We start from the raw sequence: 19,695 nt of genomic DNA, 5'->3' as shown, positions 1-19,695 counted from the left end.
TCATATTTAAAGTTGGAAATACAGTTGCATAATTTGATTAAGCATTAGATAGTCAAAAGTCCTCATTTTATTAGGTACAAAGTCAATGTATACACCCTGTCCCAAATTTGAACTGATTCCATAAAATGCTAATATCTTTTACATATAAACTCATATGAGATTCCCACTTTGTACCTTAGATCTTCACATAATATGGAGCTTAACTTGATTTTTCAAGAAAATTTTAAGATATTTGTCTATTTTCTTTAAATATTTCAAGGTCTTTAAAGTGTTATAATATACGCCACTTTTTGTACCCACAATAGCTACCACTTAAAATCCGCAATCTTGTAGATCAAAAGAGTGGGTAGATATTGAGACATTAGTAGAATGTGGTGGTTAGTAAAAATTGCAAATCCAATGGTTGGATTTTTAATGATCTCTTTTTCAAAATTCTTCCAGACTATTAGAAGGCCTGCAAATATTAATAATCTAATTAATAAAATTATATTTTTGATGTGAATCATCTAAAACCTATAGGGACTAGTATACTTGTAATGGTGCATCTATGGAAAAATAAATTGGATCACTCTAAGTACGGAAAGATCATTTGTTTATCATTTCATCATATTTTTGATTAATTTTTATTAATTAGACTAATTTATATTAATTTAAGCTATATTGGGTTAATTTAAGGGCAAGCGTATTTTCTATTATTTGCTTGATCTCATTTGAAGTACCTGGCTCCCCAAAATTTGCTCTCCAAGCATTGTCCCAGTCCAGCATAAACTGGATAAAACTGGACACCCTGATCTTGCAACAACCCGCCCTTTGGACTAACAAATGCACTAGCTTCCAATCATTGATGATGAATAGAGTATTGGCTCCTTTTCTATTCAAGTTTGTGCTAGTATTCTTTGATGACATATTGATATATATCAAGAACAAGGAGCCGCATTTGTTTCATGTGAAGTAAGTGTTTAAGGTGCTTTGAGAGGAAGAATAAGCATTTTGCAAAAGAGAGCAAATGCACATTCATGGTCGATGAAGTGGAGTATCTTGGACATTTGGTGGGAGAGAATGGCATAAAGGTAGATCCAAAGAAAGTGGCATGTGTCAAAGATTGGCCAACACCAAGCAATTTATCTCGACTAAGAGGGTTTTTGGGATTATCTTCTTTTTCTACAAGAATTATTGTGAGATCCCCGTCCCCACCGCGCAACGGATTATCTTCTTTTTCTACAAGAATTATTGTGAGATCCCTGTCCCCACCGCGCAACGGATTCGGGGTACTAGCAGCGGAAGTAGCACATCTTGCGTGGGCCAGGGTCCTACACTCGGGGCCTCGCCCATGGATATCCGGTCAAGAGACTAAGCTGTCGGTTTATCCAAAATCGAACATGGAAAAACTTCCTTTACCCGGAAAGCACGGGTGATTCCACCAGGATAACTCTTTACTCTAACGTAGTCAAGACCATTACTGAACAAACTGATCCGATTGCACCTATAAAGGTACTCGGTCAGATCAAGGAAGAAACTTACACTTGGATCATTTTGATCAACGCTTTTTTCCCCATCAAGAGGCACAGCCGTTGATTCCTATCCATAGAACAATTACTATCTGGGATTTACTTCATCTATCGTAATAAAAGAATTTGAGTCTCGATTTACGGATCCATCAGTCCAGCCTAACCCCATCCATTCCCATGGGTTAGCCAACCGCCCAACCACTGTAGTGATGTGATCCAACTAGGAATTTGGTTAGGTTTTGTCCCGAGTACCAAGGGAAAGAGTTCCAAGGCCCCCTAGCCAGAAGTTCATGCAAACATAAAACTAGTCACACCACTTACACACCAATATGAAATTGCCTTTTTCTCAGCATCAGCTAACTTTAAAACAATCCTTTAATGAACCCATTATGTCACTGATGACAATTCTCAAAGTCTCTGGTTGAATCCTTATTTCTAATCATTCATTCATCGGTATACTTATGGCATCATTGGCAACCAGAACGCTCACCACTTGTTCACTCAGGGGCCTTTTCCATAGTTCCTAGCTCATAGAGTAACCAGCAATATATTCATATAACAGAATGGAATCTCCGTGGAAGATCAGCAAGATCAACCCACAGATCCATATAAAAGAGCCATGGACTCATTCGTTGAGGACTAGCAAGGTCAATCAACCAGATCCATGCCCGGTTTCAGAAAACAACTCTTATTCCTTGTTCCAATATCTTCCACGACGCACGTGTGGGTATCTTCGGCGACCCAGAGCCCGAGTACTGTATGGTCAACACCCTCTAGGATCCTTCGCTGGTGACCTAGCGCTTCACTCATAGGCCGCTTCCTTGGTCCCTCATCCACCGTACCGGAAGCTCACCATTTAAATCAAACCGGGGCTGGTCAAGACCTCGGTCGACCTTGCTATGCGAGACGTCCTCCATTGATTCTCTGTCTCAGCAGTTGCAACTTTATCAGTTCGGTCTTCATGACCTTAATCCTTAAGACGGCCAAAATGCTTCCCCAGCATTCTTGACATAAAACAGTCATTTATAAATAGTCACAAAATACAGTTTCTATATCAAACTCTCGTCTTTCCACATTATCCCTCCTCAATCCACATTACTTAATCCACATTCCATTCAATGTGTATTCATTCTCATCCATTTACTCATATCGACGACACATTATTTTCCATACACATTCACGTTCATTATTCTATATACACATCCATGCATACATCCCTTTTCACATCCTCATTCATACATCCACATCCACATACATAACCATACATCCACATCTCCATGCATACATTCACATCCATAATCACATTCACATCCATACATCTACATCTGCATGCATACATCCACATCTCCATGCATACATCAACATCTCCATGCATATATCCACATCCATAATCACATTCACATCCATACAACTACATCTACATACATATATCCACATCTCCATGCATACATCAACATCTCAATGCATACATCCACATCCACATTCTCATTCACATCCATACATCTATATCTACATGCATACATCCGCATCCACATTCTCATTCACATCCATACATCTACCTCTACATCCACATTCACATTTATACATTCATTTCCACATTCCCATTCATATAATCACATACGCCTTCACATTCATTCTTTTACATCTGATCCATTCTCACCTTATCACAACCCATATACATCTTATCCCATCACATACACTTCTTAACTCATCCCATACACATCTTATCATATCTTAACTCATCTTATCACATCCTAACTCATCTCATATGCATCTTATCACATCTTATCACATCTCATACACCTCTTATCACATCCTATCACATCTCATATGCATCTTATCACCTCTTATCACATCTCATACACATCTTTTCACATCCTATCACATCTCATACACATCTTATCACATCTCATATGCATCTTATCATATCCTATCATTTCCCATATCTATTTATAGAAAACAAGAGAATTCTTATATTTGATATAAGATTTCTTTACGCATCTATTTATGCATAAATTCCGTTTAAGGAGACTAATACTTCCGAAATAAAAATCAATCTTTTATGCATCTTCCTATGCATAAATTCATTTTAAATGAGAATGACACTTTGAATTAAAATTCAGACTTTTATGCATCTTCCTATGCATAAATTCAATTTAGATGAGAATGATACTTTTGAATTAAAAATCAATCTTTTATGCATCTTCTTATGCATAATTTTATTTTAAATGAGAATGACACTTTGAATTAAAATTCAATCTTTTATGCATCTTCCTATGCATAAATTCAATTTAGATGAAAATGATACTTTTGAATTAAAAATCAATCTTTTATGCATCTTCTTATGCATAAATTCATTTTAAATGAGAATGACACTTTGAATTAAAATTCGATCATTTGTGCATCTTCTTATGCATAAATTCAATTTAGATGAGAATGACACTTTTGAATTAAATCAATCTTTTATGCATCTTCTTATGCATAAATTCAATTTAGTAGGAATTACACTTTTAGAGAATAAAAGAATTTCTCTTATGCATACCTCTATGTATTAAATCCAATTATGATAAAAGTAGCATTTTTACAATATAATAATCATCTTTTATACATGCCTCTATGCATGAAATTCAAATGTGATAAAAGTAACACTTTTACAATAAAATAATCTTTTTTTTTCTGTAACATTTTTATAATAAAATAATATTTTTTTTTCAATGTGTATTCATTCTCATCCATTTACTCATATCGAAAAACACATTATTTTCCATACACATTCACGTCAATTATTCTACATACACATCCATGCATACATCCCTTTTCACATCCTCATTCATACATCCACATACATAACCATACATCCACATCTCCATACATACATCCACATCCATAATCACATTCACATCCATACATCTACATCTACATGCATACATCCACATCTCCATGCATACATCAACATCTCCATGCATATATCCACATCCATAATCACATTCACATCCATACATCTACATCTACATACATATATCCACATCTCCATGCATACATCAACATCTCCATGCATACATCCACATCCACATCCACATTCTCATTCACATCCATACATCTACATCTACATGTATACATCCCAATCCACATTCTCATTCACATCCATACATCTATCTCTACATCCATATTCACATTTATACATTCATTTCCACATTCCCATTCATATAATCACATACGCCTTCACATTCATTCTTTTACATCACATCCATTCTTTTACATCACATCCATTCTCACCTTATCACAACCCATATACATCTTATCCCATCACATACACTTCTTACCTCATCCCATACACATCTTATCATATCTTAACTCATCTTATCACATCCTGCCTTCACATTCATTCTTTTACATCACATCCATTCTTTTACATCACATCCATTCTCACCTTATCACAACCCATATACATCTTATCCCATCACATATACTTCTTACCTCATCCCATACACATCTTATCATATCTTAACTCATCTTATCACATCCTAACTCATCTCATATGCCTCTTATTACATCCTATCACATCTCATATGCATCTTATCAGCTCTTATCACATCTCATACACATCTTTTCACATCCTATCACATCTCATACACATCTTATCACATCTCATATGCATCTTATCATATCCTATCATTTCCCATATCTATTTATAGAATACAAGAGAATTCTTATATTTGATATAAGATTTCTTTACGCATCTATTTTATGCATAAATTCCGTTTAAGGAGACTAACACTTCCGAAATAAAAATCAATCTTTTATGCATCTTCCTATGCATAAATTCATTTTAAATGAGAATGACACTTTGAATTAAAATTCAGACTTTTATGCATCTTCCTATGCATAAATTCAATTTAGATGAGAATGATACTTTTGAATTAAAAATCAATCTTTTATGCATCTTCTTATGCATAAATTCATTTTAAATGAGAATGACACTTTGAATTAAAATTCAATCATTTGTGCATCTTCTTATGCATAAATTCAATTTAGATGAGAATGACACTTTTGAATTAAATAAATCTTTTATGCATCTTCTTATGCATAAATTCAATTTAGTAGGAATTACACTTTTAGAGAATAAAAGAATTTCTCTTATGCATACCTCTATGCATGAAATCCAATTATGATAAAAGTAACATTTTTATAATATAATAATCATCTTTTATGCATGCCTCTATGCATGAAATTCAAATGTGATAAAAGTAATACTTTTATAATAAAATAATAATTTTTCTGTAACATTTTTACAATATAATAATATTTTTTTTTCATACCTCTATGCATGAAATCCAATTATGATAAAAGTAACATTTTTACAATATAATTGTAAGGTTCCCCCCTTCCACAAATAGGGGAAACACTTAAGATAGTCCACTAAGTCTAAACTTGGAGAAAATTTCCTACTCATCGACACCTTGACCATGCAGAGATTCAAGGATACGATTCATAGGTAAGACCTAGTTCTATCCCGCAGGGGGAGCGTGGTCTTCTAACAATCAAATCACCCATAGGGTAATTGATCATAATGTTGGCAACTACTAGTCTTGATTCCTAGAGACAACGCTTTTTTCCTCATCCATGTGCAAGGCACAGCCGCTGGCCTAGTCTTCTAGAATTGAGTTGCCCAAGAACCTAATTATCTAGCGTAGGGCTTTCACTTAATCTGTTGGAAAGCTACCCGACTAATCGGGTCCACCCGTCCGTAGGATGGTGCCATCGAGGCATTCCATCCTCCCACTTTCCACCCTACTCACGCGTCAATTTGTTTTCTAATTAATCCTACCACACTGTTTGACATAAACAAACATGTTCCTTAATTAAAATCCTTTTCACAAGGTTTGTTAAGACAGCCTTTTTACACAATATAATCATGCACCAAAGACAAGATATATATAAAGTTTATACATGAATTAATTCCATACAGCCAAATCGGCTCTCTTATTCTTTTCCTTTATACCGCCGATGATCTAGAATTCGGCCTTCCAGCCTCTACATGCTGGGCAAAACCCTACGGGACCATACACCTCATCGTCGGCCGCCGCTGGCGAGGACTCAAGCCGGCCTGTCGCCCTCTCAGGCTCCATCGCTCGATCCTCCCGCCCCTCAGAGGGATGTCTGCGCACTAGGGTGGGCTAATTCACCGCACTAGCCTGGGCCCTCAGAACTAGGCAGCATCATCACAATCACTTGCCTCAATCGGCAAACCTCATTCTCCTAATGGTATGAGGGATACCATGGACCAACTCCGGGCCTTACTAACGTCTCCGCCGTCCGGCTACACAAGCACAAGAACGAGGCAGCGTCAAGGCAGGGAGAAGTTGTACCTGTACCTTAATTTAACCAAGATAACAATCCATTTACTCACTAAACCATAGGACTAGGATCCATATCACCTTCTTTAAGAAAACAATCCTTTTCACAAAGATTTTAGCATTTCAACTTAAGATTGCGATAAGACATTCTTTATTAAGGCATATGCTATTGTTTAAAAGAATACAAACTTTAAATAGTAAATCAATCAAATAAATCACTATTAACAATTAATAGAGAAGCCGGGGCCATACCTCAACCCCTAAGAATGATATGTAAATGAAAAACAAAATATGTATATACCTTATAGAAATTTGTCGTCTATCGTTGTCTTTGCTCGTATTAACAAGAGCTTTAGAAAATAGAGTCTTCTAATACCTTCTCTTATGATTGAAATCATCCAATCATCTCCAAGCTTTATCTCCTCTTACTTATACTGTGACTCTTCTCTCTTTCTAAGATCTATGGCAAAATAGCCTTCTCTTACAGGGCTACGGCATACTAAGATCTATGGCAAAATAGCCTTCTCTTACAGGGCTACGGCATACTATTCTTTCTCTAAAAGAAATGCTATGGAGTTTTGGTCTCTTCCTCCGAAAGACTATAGCAATCTAAGCTTCTTTTCTGAGATATTAGATAAGAATGAAGGGATATATGCATCTCAAACTCTAGGATTACCTTGAGGCTACTTGCTGTCTTCTCACAGTTTTCTCTATGTAAAGACCCTGATAGAAACAGCAAATTGTTTCGGCCATAACTCTCTGATAAAAACTCAGAATATGGTCATATAACCAGTCAAAAGAACGGGAAGGTATCTGGTCTACAAGCCAACGCGAGCAGAATAGGCAAAAACGTCTGTATACAGCCACAAACGCACCATCTTTAGAAACGCGTTGTTTTTTCATATTTTTAGTATGCATGGACTCTAAATGTGTAAAAGTACTCTAAATATGACCTCTTATCACCTAAATTCGAAATTCTATTTTTGGGGATACTTATCTCTTAATAAAACTATTCTTATGTTCTTATTTCTTTTAAGATTTTTGGAGCTAATATTTTTATTTTAACACTTTCCTAATGTTTCTAGCCTTATTGTCTCACTCTTCTCTAAGTACACTCTCTTTTCTTATTGAAATCTATATTACAAGAGACACATACATACATGGCTTGGGAGGGACATTACAATAATAATCATCTTTTATGCATGCCTCTATGCATGAAATTCAAATGTGATAAAAGTAACACTTTTACAATAAAATAATCATTTTTTTGTAACATTTTTATAATAAAATAATAATTTTTTTTTCATACCTCTATGCATGAAATTCAATATGATAAAAGTAACATTTTTACAATAAAATAATCATTTTTTTCTTTACAATTTTATAATAAAATAATCATTTTTTTTTCATACCTCTATGAAATTCAATATGCTAAAAGTAACACTTTTATAATAAAATATTCATCTTTTATGCATACCTCTATGCATGAAATTTAATTATGCTAAAATTAACACTTTTATAATAAAATATTCATCTTTTATGCATACCTCTATGCATGAAATTCAATTATGCTAAAAGTAACACTTTTATAATAAAATATTCATCTTTTATGCATACCTCTATGCATGAAATTCAATTATGCTAAAAGTAACACTTTTATAATAAAATATTCATCTTTTATGCATATAAATAATCATTATAAAAACTTGACATTAATCAAATAACCATTCACCTAGAATAGAGAATGGTTGGTTTTGTTAGAGAAGAGAGGGGAATGCTTTTTTGTAATGAAGTATAACATTTTTAGAAAAGACGTAAAGCATAAAAACCATTTAAAGCCATAAAAACCATAAAATAAGTGAAAAGAAGAATCACCAACTTACTAATGACTTGAAAGCTTTCCTTTGGCTTGATGGTTTGAGGGTTCAACTCTTGTTTGAACAAGAGTGGCCAACCAATCTTTGGAAGAGGAAAATGTCAAAAACTAATGAATTATTAATAAATTCATAGTTCTTGGCTTGGGTGAAATAGAGTAACAATGCATTAAACACTATATATTTTCAACAAGGGGGAGGCTTCTATTTATAGGAAAAATTGAGCTCCTAACCAAACAAACTGATTCTAGAATTTTCCAAGTCAGTTTGGTCAATTTTTGACCATTTTTAGGTCAGTTAAGCTAACTTTTTGGAACTAGACTTGAATGAGGAGAGAGGAGAGATGAAATATCTCAATTTTTATGAGTTTAAAACTTATTCAAGCATGTGAATTAGGCGCCTCATTGAAGGCCCTCCCCTTCCTTACATATGTGTCAAAAATGGAATCATTATACTCAAAATATCTCATATTTTTAATATTGCTCATAGTTTCTTATTAATAAACCTTGTACATATTCAACTCTTCATCTTATGTGAGAATTGAAGGGACTCCCCTTCCTTACATATGTGTCAAAAATAGAATCATTATACTCAAAATATCTCATATTTTTAATATTGCTCATAGTTTCTTATTAATAAACCTTGTACATATTCAACTCTTCATCTTATGTGAAAATTGAAGGGACTCCCCTTCCTTACATATGTGTCAAAATGGAATCATTATACCCAAAATATCTCATATTTTTAATATTGCTCAGAGTTTCTTATTAATAAACCTTGTACATATTCAACTCTTCATCTTATGTGAGAATTGAAGGGACTTCCCTTCCTTACATATGTGTCAAAATGGAATTATTATATCCAAAATATCTCATATTTTTAATATCACTCATAATTTCTTACTAATAAACCTTGTACATATTCAACTCTTCACCTTATGTGAGCATTTACTCATTTTTGGGTATCTTCTTTTACAAAATTGGATTTATCTCCTCCCCACACATGGATTGATCTTATTGGCTCATAGGAACCTTAATTGGACCATAATCCAAAAATTTCTAAAAATCTAGTCCCTTAGGCTAAGGTCCTTTATACCCATTTCCATTTAATTCCAATTGCACATTGGAAAGTTCTTTCTGAATTTCTGTTTTAGGGGAATTCATTTTAATAAGATGAGATATTTTTCTATCCAAAAATATTCAAAATCTAAATATTCTCTCTCTAGAATATTTTCTCTCTCTATGCCAAAACAGGCAGAAACAAGATCTCTTATATTTTTGAAGAGGAAATTGATTACAGGGGAATATGATGGACATTTTTGAGAGACTGGGGAGGAATCTTACAATTATGGAGGAGCACCATGCATCAATAACAGCACCTCTTACCAATCTTCTTAAGAGAGGAGCTTTCTTTTGGGATTTCATTTTGCCACAACAAGAGTTTCAATGAACTCAAAGCTTTACTCATCACTTCAGCCCCCATTTTTGTGTGCCCCAACTTTTTAAAGACTTTCTATGTGAGAGCGGATGTAAGTGGAAGGGGACTTGGGACATTTTTATATTAAGAGCATAGAGAGTCATTGTATTTGAGAGTAGAAAGCTTACCAATAAGGAGATGGGATTGCACGTTATGAGCAAAAAATGCTTGCTATCCTTGATGCCATCAAGAAGTGGCATCATTACCTTTATGGTGCCTATTTGAATGTGAGAAGTCACCATAGAGTGCTGAAATTTTTCTTATCCTCCCAACCAAACCTCTCTCCACGCAAAAGAGATAACTGGCCACTATTCAAAGTTACAATTTTTAGATATCATATACATTGGGCACAGACAATGTGGTAGCACAGCGGATGCATTGTCACAGATGTGGGCTTGCACTATGACATCAATCACGGTGGTCTATGGTGAGTGGACTAAAGAGATTCAAGAGGAATATCTTTTAAACTAGGGTGCTGCCCACATTACAAGAAGGTGATCATCGTGAAGGTATCCCTCATTACAAGCTTCACAATAACCTCTTATGGTACAAGGATAGAGTGTATCTTGTTTCCACTTCATCGGATGCTACATACCTATGGTGCTTCATGAGATACATTCTTCTCCACTTGTGGGTCATCGTTGGTGTGCTAAAGACCTATGGCAAAGTAAGCAAGAGATTCTTTAGAAAGGCACGTGGAGAGACGTCAAGATATTTACGATGGAATGTTCTTCATGTCAAAGGAACAAGGATAGTGATCAACTACCCAATGGTTTACTTTATTCTTTACCTATTCCTGATGGGAAATGGACCTTGTCTCTATGGATTTCATTACATGTCTTCCCAAGACTAAGCATTGGTGGTATCAAATATTTATGGTGGATAGGCTTACCAAATCAGCTCCCTTCATTGCTTCTAACACCACATATGGGACATCTAAAATTTCCAAGTGCTTCATGGAGAATGTGTTGAAGCTACATGGCTTGCCACTTAACATAGATAGTATGTGTGATAGAGACACCAAATTCATGGAAAATTTTTGTATGAGAACATGGGTACACAAATTGCATCTATAGCCTATCATCCTCAAATATATTGTCAAACAGAGTGTACCAACATTATGTACTCTCGATGCACCCAAGGAGCCACCACAACACTCTCAAGGGTTCTACCAATCCCAAGTTTGCTCATAGGTACTATGGTCCCTACTTAGTATTCAAAAGAGTTGGTGATTTAGATTACAAGCTGAACCTTCCTTCTTTTACAAGAATCCATAATGTGTTCCATTTATCTAATCTCAATAAGTGCGCAGGTTCTATACCTCAAGAGGTGCAGGACCTTTCACCTATGGATAAAGAGACATCAATCATTTATGAGCCAGAGAGGATTGTGGAAAGAAGGACAAGAGATTTGAGCTTTAGAAGCATAGAAGAGTTTGCCCTTGGAAGCGTTTGCCCTTGGATTAAGCTTAATGGCAACCACAAGGTAACCACTTTCTTATGTGTAACAACAAGGTCTATATATGGAGGATGTTTCTTGACCATGTGGCATGATTTTGGGTAAAGAGAGCAAGCATAAAGGGCGGATTGTCTAATGAATTGGTGGCCTACTCCCACAAATATCACTCAATTGAAGGGATTCTCGAGACTTTTGTCTTTCTATCGGAGATTCATTGAGAAATATGCTCATATAGCAACTCCATTGATGAACAAGTTAAAGAAAGAGGCATTCCTTCGGGATGCTATATATAGCCTATGAGCTTTGAAGAGCTGAAAATTTTCTTAATTTGGCTCCTATTTTGATATGCTAGGGCTTTTTTGAGCATTTCACTATCAAAGCGGATGCCTGTAGAAGAGGCATTGGGGTCGTGTCATGGGGTGATTACGTTGAAGAGCCACAAGCTTGATGACAAAGAGATGAAGTTGCATGTTTATGACCGAGAGATGATTGCAATCCTGTATGCAATCACGAATGGCATCGCTTTCTCTATGGAAGCAAGTTCTTTGTGATGATGAGAAGTGATTATAGAGTACTCAAGTACTTCTTATCATCACAACCTAATCTCTCACCTAAGACAATAAGGTGATTGGCTACCCTTTGAAACTGTGACTTTGAGATCACTTATACAAAGGGGAAGGTTAATGTTATGGTGGGTTTACTTTCTAGAATGTGGGCAAGCTCGTTATCGGACATCACAGATGTGCACAAGGATTGGATTGATGATATCCAAGAGGAGTATATGATTGATGAAGAGGTATCACAAATGGTACAAAAAATATAGCATGGTACTTGTGATGATTTGCCTCATTTCTAGTTATATAATGGACTTTTATGCCATAAGGAAAGGGTGTATCTTGTGCCGCCTCATTCGACTTTCAAGAAAAATGTTCCCCCTTTCCAAATATAGGGGAAATGCTTAAGATAATCTACTAAGTCTTATCTTAGAGAAAATTTCCTACTCATCGACAACTTGACCATGTAAAGATTGAAGGATACGATTTGTAGGTAGAACCTAGTCCGATCCCGCAGGGGGAGCGTGGTCTCCTAAAAGTCAAATTACACATAGGGTAATTTATCATAATTTGGGTAAGTACTAATCTTGATTCCTAGAGAGAGAACGCTTTTTTCCTCATCCATGTAAGGCATAGCCTGCTGGCCTAGTCTCCTAGAATAGAGTTACCCCGAGAACCTATTTATCTGGCCAGGGGTCTTACTTAATTTATTGGAAAGCTACCCGACTAATCGGGTCCACCCGTCCGTAGGATGGCGCCGTCGGGGCATTCCACGCTCCCACTTTCCACCCTGCTCACGCGTCAATTTATTTTCTAATTAATCCTACCACAATGTTTAACATAAATAAATATGTTCCTTAATTAAAGCCCTTTTCACAAGGTTCGTTAAGACAGCCTTTTTCCACAGTACAATAATGCCAAAGACAAGATTTATAAAAAAGGTTTATACATGAATCAATTCCATACAAGCCAGACCGGCTCTCTTATAATTTTCCTTTATATCGATGATCTAGAATTCGGCCTTCCAGCCTCTACATGCTAGGAAAAACCCTATGGGACCATACACCTCATCGTCGGTCGCTCGTCTCGGGAGGACTCAAGCTGACATGTCGCCCTTTCAAGCTCCGTCGCTCGATCCTCCCGCCCCTCAGAGGGATGTCTATGCTCCGTCGCTCGATCCTCCCGCCCCTCAGAGGGATGTCTATGCACTAGGGTGGTAGGTTAATTCACCGCACTAGCTTGGTCCCTCAGAACTAGTAGCATTGCAATTACTCACCTCAATCGTGCTGAATCTCATTCTCCCAATGGTACGAGGATTAGCATGGGTAGGGGACTCCGGGCCTTACTAATGCCTCCGCCGTCGGCTACACAAACAAGCACAAAGAGGGACAGTGTCGACGCAGGGAGAAGTTGTACCTGTACCTTAATTTAACCAAGATAACAATCCATTTACTCAACTAAACCATAGGACTAGAATCCATGTTACCTTCTTAAGAAAACAATCCTTTTCACAAAGATTTTAGCATTTCAACTTGAGATTGTGATAAGACATTCTTTATTAAGGCATAAGCTGTTGTTTAAAAGAATACAAACTTTAACTAGTAAATCAATCAAATAGATTACTATTAACAATTAATAGAGAAGCCGGGGCCATACCTCAACTCCCTAAGAATGATATATAATTGAAAAATTATATATATATATATATATATAATATATAGAAATTTATCTTTGCTCGTTAATAAGAGTTTCAAAACTTGATATATGAGAATAGAGAGTCTTCTAATATTTTCTCTTACGATTGAAATCATCCGTTTATCCCCAAGCTTTATCTCCTCTTACTCATACTCTGACTTTTCTCTCTTTCGAAGATCTATACAAAGTAACAGCGCTACGACATATTATTCTTTCTTTTAAAGAAAAGCTATGGAGTAGTAGTCTCTTCCTCATAAAGGTCATGGCAATCTAGCTTTCTTTTCCAAGAGATTAGATAAGAATGAAGGGATATATGCATCTCAAGGTCTAGAATCTCCTTGTGCTAACTAGCTGCATTCTTACAGTTTTCCTGTGTGTAGAGACCTTGATAGAACCAGCGAATTGTTTCAGCCATAAATCCCTAATAAAAACTCAAAATATGGTCATATAACTAGTCAAAAGAACTGAAAGGTATCTGGAAAAGATACGATAATGGGTAGAATAGGTAAAAACATCTGTATATAGCCCCGCAAACCTGCCATCTTTAGAAACGCATTACTTTTCTACATTATTAGTATGCATGGACTCTAAATATGTAAAAGTACTCTAAATACGACCTCCTATCACCTAAATTCAAATTTCTATTTTTGGAGATACTTATCTCTTAATAGAACTATTCAAGAGTCTTCTTATTTCTTTTAGGATTTTTGGAGCTAATATTTTTATTCTAGCACTTTTCTAATGTTTGTAACCTTATTGTCTCACTCTTCTCTAAGTGCACTCTCTTTCCTTCTTGAAATCTATATTAAAAGAGACACAAACATGGCTTGGGAGGGATTACCTCTCAAGATGAAGCATCATGGCAATCGAGCTCTATGTTGGAGGGTTTTGAGTACCCTTTTAATGTATCCAAAGAGATTTTATGAGCCAGTATAGTAAAAAATAGCTTCTTGTAACTTTTTAGAGTTCATTGTTAATGACGTCTAGAAAGGGTTTTAATTAAAGAACATATTTATTTATGTCAAACATTGTGGTAGGATTAATTAGAAAACAAATTGACGCGTGAGCAGGGTGGAAAGTGGGAGGATGGAATGCCCCGACGGCACCATCCTACGGACGGGTGGACCTGATAAGTCGGGTAGCTTTCCAACAGATTAAGTGAGACCCCTGTCTAGATAAATAGGTTCTCGGTAACTCTATTCTAGGAGACTAGGCCAGCCGGCTGTGCCTTACATGAATGAGGAAAAAAGCGTTGTCTCTCTAGGAATCAAGATTAGTACTTATTCAAATTATGATCAATTACCCTATGGGTAATTTGACTTTTAGAAGACCACGCTCCCCCTGCGCGATTGGACTAGGTCTTACCTACAAATCGTATCCTTGAATCTTTACATGGTCAAGGTGTCGAGATAAAGAGAAAATTTTCTCCAAGCTAAGACTTAGTAGACTATCTTAAGTGTTTCCCCTATTTTGGAAAGGGGGAACATTTTTCATGAAAGTCGAATGAGGTGGCACAAGATACACCCTTTCCTTATGGCATAAAAGACCATTATATAACTAGAAATGAGGTAAATCATCACAAGTACCATGCTATCTTTTTTGTACCATTTGTGATACCTCTTCATCAATCATATACTCCTCTTCGAAATCATCAATCCAATCCTTGTGCACATCCATGATGTCCGATAACGAGCTTGCCCACGTTCTAGAAAGTAAACCCACCATCACATTAACCTTCCCCTTTGTATAAGTGGTCTCAAAGTCACAGTTTTAAAGGGTAGCCAACCACCTTATTTTCTTAGGTGAGAGATTAGGTTGTGATGATAAGAAGTACTTGAGTACTCTATAATCACTTCTCATCCACAAAGAACTTGCTTCCATAGAGATAGTGATGCCATTCGTGATTGCATGCAGGATTGCAATCATCTCTTGGTCATAAACATGCAACTTCATCTCTTTGTGATCAAGCTTATGGCTCTCCAACGTAATCACCCGCCATGACACGACCCCAATGCCTCTTCTACAGGCATCCGCTTTGATAGTGAAATGCTCAAAAAAACCCTAGCATATCAAAATAGGAGCCAAATTAAGAAAATTTTCAGCTCTTCAAAGCTCATAGGCTATATATAGCATCCTGAAAGAATGCCTCTTTCTTTAACTTATTCATCAATGGAGTTGCTAGCTATGTGAGAATATTTCTCAAAATGACTCTCCGATAGAAAGACGAAAGTCCCAAGAATCCCCTCAATTGAGTGATATTTGTGGGAGTAGGCCACCAATTCATTAGACATTCCACCTTCTTGGGATCCACCCTTTATGCTTGATCTCTTTACCCAAAATCATGCCACATTGTCAAGAAACATCCTCCATATATAGACCTTGTTGTTACACATAAGAAAGTGGTTACCTTGTGGTTGCCATGAAGCTTACTCCAAGGGCAAACGCTTCCAAAGGCAAACTCTTCTATGCTTCTACAGCTCAACTCTCTTGTCCTTCTTCCCACAATCCTCTCTGGCTCATAAATGATTGCTATCTCTTTATCCATAGTACGTGAAAGGTCCTGCACCTCTTGAGGTATAGAACCCGCTCACTTATTGAGATTAGATAAATGGAACACATTATGGCTTCTTGTAAAAGAAGGAAGGTTCAGCTTGTAATTTAAATCACCAAATCTTTTGAGTACTAGGTTGGGACCATAGTACCCATGAGCAAACTTGGGATTGGTAGAACCCTTGAGAGTGTTGTGGTGGCTCTTTGGGTGCATCAAGAGTATATAATCTACTTTTTGAAACTTTACATGATGCCTATGATCATCCACATTGGCCTTGATAACCTCTTGGGCTTTCTTCATATTGTTGTCCTTGCATAGTTAAAGAAGCTATCTCATTTTCTCCAACTCTTTTTTAACCAATGGGATGAACACCTTGTCTTCTTGAAAGACTATACACATACACTTAATATCCATAAATAGCCCCAAAGGGAGACATTCCAATGCTCAAATGCTAGAATTATGGCAAAATTCAGCAAGATATAGCCATTCATCCTAGGAAGATTGTATGTCATGATAATAATGCCTCAAGTAGACGTCACACCACTTGTTGGTACTCTGTTTGACAATATATTTGAGGATGATAGGCTATAGATGCGATTTGTGTACCCATGTTCTCATACAAAAATTTTCCATGAATTTGGTGCCTCTATCACATACTATGTTAAGTGGCAAGCCATGTAGCTTGAACACATTCTCCATGAAGCACTTGGCAATTTTAGATGTCCCATATGTGGTCTTAGAAGCAATGAAGTGAGCTGATTTGGTAAGCCTATCAACCACCATAGATATTTGATACCACCCATGCTTAGTCTTGGGAAGACATGTAATGAAATCCATAGAGACGTGGGTCCATTTCCCATCGGGAATGGGTAAAGAATAAAGTAAACCATTGGGTAGTTGATCACTATCCTTGTTCCTTTGACATGAAGAACATTCCATCGTAAATATCTTGACGTCTCTCCACATGCCTTTCCAAAAGAAACTCTTGCTTACTTTGCCATAGGTCTTTAGCACACCAACGATGACCCAGAAGTAGAGAAAAATGTATCTCATGAAGCACCATAGGTATGTAGCATCCGATGAAGTGGAAACAAGATACACTCTATCCTTGTACCATAAGAGGTTATTGTGAAGCTTGTAATGAGGGATACCTTGACGATCACCTTCTGGTATTATGGGGAGCACCCTAGTTTAAAAGAATTCCTCTTGAATCCCTTTAGTCCACTCACCACCATAGACCACCGTGATTGATGTCATAGTGCAAGCCCACATCCGTGACAATGCATCCGCTGCTACCACATTGTTTGTGCCCAATGTATATGATATCTAAAAATTGTAACATTGAAGAGTGGCCACTTATCTCTTTTGCGTGGGGAGAGGTTTGGTTGGGAGGATAAGAAAAATTTCAGCACTCTATGGTGACTTCTCACGTTCAAATCGGCACCACAAAGGTAATGATGCCACTTCTTGAGGCATCTCTTGCTCATAACGTGCAATCCCATCTCCTTATTGGTAAGCTTTCTACTCTCAAATACAATGACTCTATGCTCTTAATATAAAAAAGTCCCAAGTCCCCTTCCACTTACATCCGCCGCTCTCACATAGAAAGTCTTTAAGAAGTTGGGGCACACAAGAATGGGGGCTGAAGTGATGGGTAAAGCCTTGAGTTCATTGAAACTCTTGTTGTGGCAATGAAATCCCAAAAGAAAGCTTCTCTCTTAAGAAGATTGGTAAGAGGTGCCGCTATTGATGCATGGTGCTCCTCCATAATTCTTGTAGAAAAAGAAGGTAATCAAGTTAAATTGCTTGGTGTTGGCCAATATTTGACACATGTCACCCTCTTAGTCAAGTTAAATTGCTTGGTGTTGGCCAATATTTGACACATGTCACTTTCTTTGGAACCACCTTTATGCCATTCTCTCCCACCAAATGTCCAAGATACTCCACTTCATTGACAGATGAATGTGCATTTGCTCTCTTTTTCAAAATGCTTATTCTTCCTCTCAAAGCACCTTAAACACTTACTTCACATGAAACAATATGTCATCAAAGAATACTAGCACAAACTTGAATAGAAAAGGAGCCAATACTCTATTCATCATCAATGATTGGAAGCTAGTGCATTTGTTAGTCCAAAGGGTATGACCATAAAATGAAACGATCCCTTTCAATCCTAAATGTGGCCTTCTCTTGATCACCCTCCTTCATCCTTATTTGATGGTATCCCGATCTCAAATCAATCTCGGTGAAAAATTTCACTCCCTTAGCTCATCCAAGAGATCATCAATTCATGGGATAGGGTAACTATTCTTGACAGTAGTGACCTTATTCAAGTCACGATAGTCAATGCACATGTAGAAAGACCCATCCTTATTCTTCACCAATAGAATGGGAGAAGCAAATGAAGATTGTATGAGGGTTGAATAAGACCCATGGAAAGTAGATCTTCCACTTAGCCACTTCTACTCTTTCCACCTTAGACAATTGATAGGGAGGCTTATTGATGGCCTTTGCATTCGGTTCAAGTACAATGGAATGATCAATCTCGCTCTTGGGCAGCAAACTCTTTGGCACTTGAAAAATATCTTCAAACTCCATAAGAAGGGTTGCCATTTCTTTATCTATGTGTTTTCCATCCTTTCTTGGGCCAAATGCAGCACATAGATGGTGCCAAGAGTATTGAGTTCCCTTTTTAATTTCTTTGGGGTGATCAAAGAAGAGAACTCTTATATAAGTGATTTTGTAGCAGCACTACTTGCTTTCCCATGATGGTCAAAGCTTATGATCCCTTGTTGAAGATTTATACAGAAGTCACAACAAGTAAAGACGGTTCAATCACACCCTATTATCAAATCAATATGACCCATGTCCAATACCACTAAATCACTTGACAACCAGTCACACCCTATTTATTAAATAAATATGACCCATGTCCAATACCACTAAATCACCTTCCCAAGTGTATGAAGATGATAAACAACCTTGGTAGAAGGGCATGCCATCCTAGTTTCCTCCTTTTCACCTTGGCCTCTTGTACTTGGAAGGTAATGGGAAACTCCATCAGAGTGAGGTTGAAAGAGTTAAGAGATTTGTGATTGTTGACAAAGCTATGAGTGCTCCCTGAATCGACTAGAATGTGAGTAATTCTCTCATTGATGGATCCCACTGATCTTAGGGTACTTGGATCCTTGCAATCCACCCTTAGTTCTCTAGATATAGAAC

The sequence above is a fragment of the Cibotium barometz genome, chromosome 49 (assembly GCF_041138505.1).
Source record: "Cibotium barometz isolate CiBa-2024 chromosome 49, ASM4113850v1, whole genome shotgun sequence".
Classification (NCBI taxonomy): Eukaryota; Viridiplantae; Streptophyta; class Polypodiopsida; order Cyatheales; family Cibotiaceae; genus Cibotium; species Cibotium barometz.
This window is presented reverse-complemented; position numbering follows the sequence as displayed.